A 5,682-nucleotide genomic window follows, 5' to 3' on the forward strand; every position below is an offset into this window, starting at 1 on the left:
TGTTGTACCGTTTTGCCCCACTCTCCCCTACTCATGTCAACTGATATATTGATATGTGTGAATAATACCAGGACATAGCATCCTAAACCATGTAATGTTGTAAACGTTGCGTAGCTACTTTGCGTGTAAACGCGGCCCTTATATCAGCTGATGGGTTTTTATGTTCCGTTCGTTTTGTTTTGAAAAAGTCAGTTAGTCCTAAACTGAGAAAGGTTTCAGAAGCTTCCCGGAATTCAGCACGAAATATGTTCCGTTCGTTTTGTTTTGAAAAAGTCAGTTAGTCCTAAACTGAGAAAGGTTTCAGAAGCTTCCCGGAATTCAGCACGAAATTTAATAGCATCCTAATCCATGTAATGTTGTAAACGTTGCGTAGCTACTTTGCGTGTAAACGCGGCCCTTATATCAGCTGATGGGTTGTTATTTTCCGTTCGTTTTGTTTTGAAAAAGTCAGTTAGTATTAACTGAGAAAGGTTTCAGAAGCTTCCCGGAATTTAGCACGAAATTTAGTAATCTCGAGAATTTAGAGCCTTTTTTCTGCCTTTTATTTGTAATTTTTAGTGATTGTCTTTTGTGTAGCATTTATTTGTTTTGTGTACCTACCAAATAAAATCCTCTTATCTGATAAATCGTAAGTACTTTGAGTCTACGCCCTTTTATTACTCGCCGAGGCAGGCTCTGATATTATTTGCAGCATTACAACCATGCTGTACCGTTTTGCCCCACTCTCCCCTACTCATGTCAACTGATATATTGATATGTGTGAATAATACCAGGACATAGTATCCTAAACCATGCTGTACCGTTTTGCCCCTCTCTCCCCTACTCATGTCAACTGATATATTGATATGTGTGAATAATACCAGGACATAGTATTATTATTCATGTTGTACCGTTTTGCCCCACTCTCCCCTACTCATGTCAACTGATATATTGATATGTGTGAATAATACCAGGACATAGTATCCTAAACCATGTTGTACCGTTTTGCCCCACTATCCCCTACTCATGTCAACTGATATATTGATATGTGTGAATAATACCCAAACACAGTATAGGTATGTTAATCCTGTGGGATTTTCAAACAACCAGAATCGGGGAAAAACATCTCTCCCTTTCTCCCTCTTTGCTCTTCCTTCCCTTTTTCCCTCTTTCGCCTTTGTCCATTTCCCTCTCTTTTTCCCCTCTATCCTGTCTCATATGAAACCCTTTCTTCTTTCCTCCGTCTCATTCTTTCCTTTTTCTCGGTTTCTCTTTCCCCTTCCTCTTCTGGTGCGTTGTCAATTTATCTCCTCCTCCTCTCTCTTCTTACCCTTTCTCCTTTTCAAATTTTCCTTTTCCCTTTTCCCTTCTCCTTTTCAAATTTTCTCTCAGCTAAGTGTTTCTATTTTCCTCGTCTCTCCTCTATCTTCCTTCCTCTTTCTCTCTCTTTGTCCTGTCTATCTCTCTCTACTCCATCCCTTCTTCGTCTCTCCTTCCTCTCCTTCCTTTCCTCTTCATCATCTTCATCATCTTCATCTTATTTATAATTTTTAGCCATTTGCAACTGCTCCATTGGTGAATTTCGTATTGGTATAACTAGGACCATCGGCTATAATAAACGCCCTTGGTCACTGCGACCTGGCTAGACCTTTTGTGACATGATGAATTTTGGAACACCCTGTACAGAAATTTTAACTATGCAGCAAACACTGGCCATAGACTGGCCAGTGTAGCTATGTACATATGCATATTATGTATGTACATAGACAAATTTAGCTATGTAATAGTATGTACCTACATTAGTCATATAAAAATCGTATAAATGTAACATGCATGTGTTTATCTATGTGTACATATCAGCCATATTTAAACCACTTTGAAGTTATGTACATAATATGTACCTATTTGTGTACATAGGTATTTATGTATGTTACATTATTTCTATTGTATTCCACAAATTCCGATTGAATACCTATCTCTCTCCTTCTCTATCCTTCCTCTCTCTCTCTCTCTCCCCTATTCTGTCCTTCCCTCTCTGTCTCTCTCTTGTTTTATCTTTCCCACTATCTCTGTCACTATCTATTACTTCCTCATCTCCAAATCTCATTTCTCCCTCTCACTCTCTCTCTCTCTCTCTCTCACTTCTCTAATTCTTTCGCCCTATCTCTCTCTCTCTCACTTCTCTAATTCTTTCCCCCTATCTCTCTCTCTCTCTCACTTCTCTAATTCTTTCCCCCTATCTCTCTCTCTCTCACTTGTCTAATTCTTTCCCCCTATCCCCTAGGTAGGGCTGATTGAGAGGCTGACGAAAAACGCCGACCCGGTCTGTACACGGGAAAAGGCGAAGAAAAAGAAGAAGAGTTAGTTACCTATCTATCAAATTGTCCATTTCATTCAAGTACTGTACTTGAATACTCACTTTTCCAAAATACTCATTTTTCCTACTCACTTTTCCAAAATCCCTATGCAGTACCTACCTACCTACCTAGGTATGTTTTGAATAGGTACCTCGGTGGTGTAGTGGTCAAGGCGCTCGCCTGGTAAACAGGAGGGCGTGGGTTCAAACCCAGCCGAGGTATGGAATTTTATCCTCAATATAATTTGAGAATTTGACCACAATAATAGTAGTAGCCTACTGCTGGAGAAAAAAGACTTTTCAGTCCTATGCGAGCAGTATAAATAAGCACTACTATTATTATTATTATGTGTAGAGCGTAGAATGACAGATCCTCTGGGTCTACAGTCTCCTGTTAAAGCCTATACGTACTGTATAGTCCATCTCGTCCCAGTATACAATCAAAATATTCTTATTGACCACTATTATTATTATTATTATTATTATTATTATTATTATTATTATTATTATTATTTCTCGGTTTCTCTTTCCCCTTCCTCTTCTGGTGCGTTGTCAATTTATCTCCTACTCCTCTCTCTTCTCACCCTTTCTCCTTTTCAAATTTTCCCTCAGCTAAGTGTTTCTATTTTTCCTCGTCTCTCCTCTATCTTCCTTCCTCTTTTCTCTCTTTGTCCTGTCTATCTCTCTCTACTCCATCCCTTCTTCGTCTCTCCTTCCTCTCCTTCCTTTCCTCTTCATCTTCTTTTTCTTCTTCTTCTTCTTCTTCTTCTTCTTCTCTGTTATCTCCCCAGATATTGTCTACGCAAACCCTGTGATAATTCTCTTCCTACAGGTCCTTTATCATTTCTCCCTCTCTCCCTCCTTCTCTCTCTCTTTCCCTCCTATTTCTTTCCCTCTTTTTCCCTTCCTCTCTCTCTTCCCTTCCCTTTCTCTTTCTCTCTCTCTTTTCTACCTCGACCTGGGGTTCCCAAACTTGCTCAGGCCATGCACGGACCACTTTTGAATTTTCATGATTTCCCACGGACCACTTGGCAAAAAAAGCTAAAATCTAAGGGAATCTGTTGGTATGCATGGTATTTCTGGCAAAGTTGACATTAAATTCCCCCCCCCCCTAGAGTACATCACTGTTTGGACCTTCGAGTCCCCCCGCCCCCCTCTACAAAATCCTGGAAACGGCCCTGTACCTTGGTAGGTAGGTATTTATAACGTTACTATAGATACCTAGGTATAACGTAGTACGTTATAATGCCCTTTCGTTATACCTTCCTATGTAGGTATAACGAACGGTCAAGCTTCCGTAAAGAGTAGAGCTCCATTTAATACCTACTTCACCTACCTATCCACCTTTACTGTTTTTCACATTTTCTACAGGGTAAAAAAAAAGTCGGAAGATGTTTCATTGGGTTGTTTTTCTTTTTTTACCAAAAAAAAAAAAAAAAAAAAAAAATGTCCCTTTTGAAACTGGGCTACTCAAACATTTTCGGACCCAGTCAGGTAGACCTATCTAAAGCTCACATCGAGCGTTCGATTCCCGCCCGGGGCGGATCTTATCCTGAAGGGATACCTAATGTTCGTTCTCGGAACGGCTGGCTTTCTCCTGTCCTGTTCTCCTCCTCTCTTCGATTTCGGGACGATAAGACCTTAGCAGTTACACAGTTCCCTCTGCTGTAACTGCTATGGTCTTATCGTCCCGAAATCGAAGAGAGAAGGAAGACAGGATAGGAGGAAAGCCAGCCGTTCCGGCGAGAACGAACATTATCCCATCAGGATAAAATCCGCCCCGGACGGGAATCGAACCCGCGGCCTAGCGCTTTACAAGGCAGACGCACTACCAACTAAGCTAACTAGGCTGGCTTGGGTTGTTTTTATTTCGTGGTAAATTGGTATATTGGTAATGAAACGATTTCTACATGAGACTCTTGTGGTCTGTGTCGTAGCATGCCCATACCATAGTACGTACTACGTATAGTATACTGTGATTCTCGGTAAAATTCGCTTAAAATCGGATATAATATATACAGGATATAATCACTATAAATACAGGGTATTCCATAAAGTGAAACACCCACATACAACCTATGAAAAAGAAAATCTTATATTATAAGAACGAGATCCATTCACAGTTCACAGTTCACATTTCACATTTCATAGTTCACACACTGATCGCTCTATCTCGAGAACCACAACACCTAGAAAGCTGAAATTTGGTAGGAATATTCCTTTTATGGTCTAGGTGTGCAATAAGAAAGGATTTTGCGAAAATCTAAACCGATCCTGAGATAGGTATGATCAATTTTTCATCGCTAAAATCTCCATAAGAAATACACAGAGTACAGAGACTGCGGGAGAGAAAACTTTTCCTCGCTCCCCTAATATTTGAGTTTCGTTTATGTTTTTAGTTTGACAACTGTGGAAAGATGCCAAACACACATAACCAACATTCTTTCAAATTTTACAGGAGAGCAAAAAACGTTTTTTTCAACATGAAAATATTTTATCTTTTTTTTAATTATTACTTCAATATTCATTCTTGGACTGTAATATAGGTAAGAAAATAACGGTATTAATCTGTTTAAGAATAATTCTTCGTTCATTTACCAGGAACTGAGATAATACCTTTTAAAAAAAGATATCTTATTTTGCCATCTTCATTCTTCAACGTAAAACGCATTTTGAACGATTTTTAGGGCAAAACAGGGATCCTGTTTGCCCATCTTCTATTTGTCAACGCTTTAACACACTTTTGAACGGTGTTGGAGGCCAAAAACAAGATAAGTGAGTCCTACAATTATAAGCTAAGACTCGCACTTCGTGCTCGGAGGCTTCGCGCCCCCTCCACCCCCGGTCGCTTCGCGTGTCGCTACGCGGGGTTGGTTATACGGTCGCCTGCGCGCTGCCGCGGCTTCCCCTCGCGGGGTTGTGCATGGCGCGCTTCGCGCTCCGCTATGTTACGGTCGCGTCTGCGCGCTCCCCGGGGCGATTCGCGAATAGTGCAGGGGGTCGCGCTTCGCGCTCGCCTTTGCTTTACGACAGAGACTGCGCGCTCCGGGGCTTACCGCGGGGCTTGTGAACAAACCAGACAACAAAAACAATAATAAATAATAAGAATAAAGAATAATATGAAAATAATAAGTAATAATAATCCAAAATCAATAAGTAAATAACAACACACATACTAAGAACAACAAATACACCAACAACACAACCACCAACAACAACACCAAGGAAAACACCAACAGACAACACCCAACTGGTAACACCAGCCACCAGAACTAGCAGTGCTGAACGAACAACAAAACCACTCTCAAACACATTCATAGCCTTTGTAATAAGATTTACAGTATCTG

The sequence above is a fragment of the Diaphorina citri genome, unplaced genomic scaffold, assembly GCF_000475195.1.
Source record: "Diaphorina citri unplaced genomic scaffold, Diaci psyllid genome assembly version 1.1 scaffold2182, whole genome shotgun sequence".
Taxonomy (NCBI): domain Eukaryota; kingdom Metazoa; phylum Arthropoda; class Insecta; order Hemiptera; family Psyllidae; genus Diaphorina; species Diaphorina citri.